The sequence below is a fragment of the Alosa sapidissima genome, chromosome 2, assembly GCF_018492685.1.
Source record: "Alosa sapidissima isolate fAloSap1 chromosome 2, fAloSap1.pri, whole genome shotgun sequence".
NCBI lineage: Eukaryota > Metazoa > Chordata > Actinopteri > Clupeiformes > Clupeidae > Alosa > Alosa sapidissima.
This window is the reverse complement of record NC_055958.1, coordinates 36,462,037-36,463,575: the sequence shown is the minus strand read 5'-3', so window position 1 is coordinate 36,463,575 and position 1,539 is coordinate 36,462,037.

Below are 1,539 nucleotides of genomic sequence, written 5' to 3'. Positions count from 1 at the left end.
CTATTAATATGTATAGCAAAACCACTCACTGAGTTTGCAAAACTAAAAGCACAAACATTGCTTTGAACTCAGTTTGCAATTTTGTAACACACACTTTGCACAACTGTAGGCATAATTCACTGCACAGCACTCTTTTTGTGGAACTGTAAACACAACTAATGCTTTACACTCAATTTCCTAATGATCAACACACTCCTGGCAAATCATACACATGTGGCTATTATTTACACTATTTTGCCAACTCTCTGGCACACTTTCTCATGTGAAAACTGTTTTAGATAATTAGTTCACTTTGCAATCAGCCTAAGCACTATAAATAAGCCACAGGTAATGTACAATGGGTACAATGGAGGGCCAGGAAGAGTGAGAAGAGAAAGAAATAGTTCTTTTACGGACAAAAAAAAAACAGTCCACATGTGGGTGTAACCTGCGTTGTGTTGAACCTGCGCGATTCAGCCCTGCACATGCCCGGACTCGAACCCGCGAACAGCAGCACCTCGGATCGGGAGGCGAGCGCGCTAACAATTGAGCCAATAGCCCAGGCTACTACCTCACATGCCAGCAGCACTCTTGAGGCGTCGGGGAGTGAGGTTTACCAACGTTCCACAAGCACAGCTAAGCTAGCTGGCATCCGTTACATGGGGATATTGTCATGTCAGGCCTGGATACGGCATTCCAGAATATATTTACCCCGGTGCCTTGGACTAGGACATTGCATGTGATGTAGACGGAATTTTGAGAGAGACGACCCGATGTAGACTGATTTGTTTTGCCTCAGTGAAATTGCTATTTTGTGTTTTGACTTGGAAAAACACACTTGTGTTTGTTTTGATGTGTGTAAATAAACACCAATACTTGAAGTTTGGATCCCTGTATGTTTACAGAACTATGACAAAAGTATGACCTCAAACTGACATAGTCTACCTTGTGCACAGAGAAAGCAAAAGCCAGATGTGTTTTTTATTCAGACCATCAGTGTGTAGTTGGCACATTGTGTGCTTATTATTGTGATGGCTTGTGTTTACTGTTTGATACGAAAACATATTTTTTACAAAGGTGTGAAAAGTTAAGCAATTGCTTAAAGCAATAAAATGCATTAAGAAAGATTGTTATTTCATTAACATTAATGTATGAAACTTGGTAAGGACCAAAAAAGGATAAAGCGGTAGTGATTTCATTCAACTGGCCACATCTAAGCATTCAGACAGATGAAATAATCACAATACATCAAATTTGAGACCTGAAGACTTTCCACTGAGCAATGCTGAGTTTTCTAAGGCCTCATTGTCTCGTTGCGGTGAGGAAGGAAAAGGTCTTTGGGATCTAGATTTTGTCTGCAGACATAAACCGTGGAATTCCATTCATTAGCGGGTAATGCATGGAAGGTTATTTTCATGCTGTTCCTCTGTGGCCACATAATAAGCATAACTTTTTATTCCCCCTATAGTCAACTGCACATGCTACGATGAGATTCGTGTCAAGAGGAATACTGCTTGGAGGGTCGTAGAGATGAGCACCCTAATAATGAACTGCCCAATG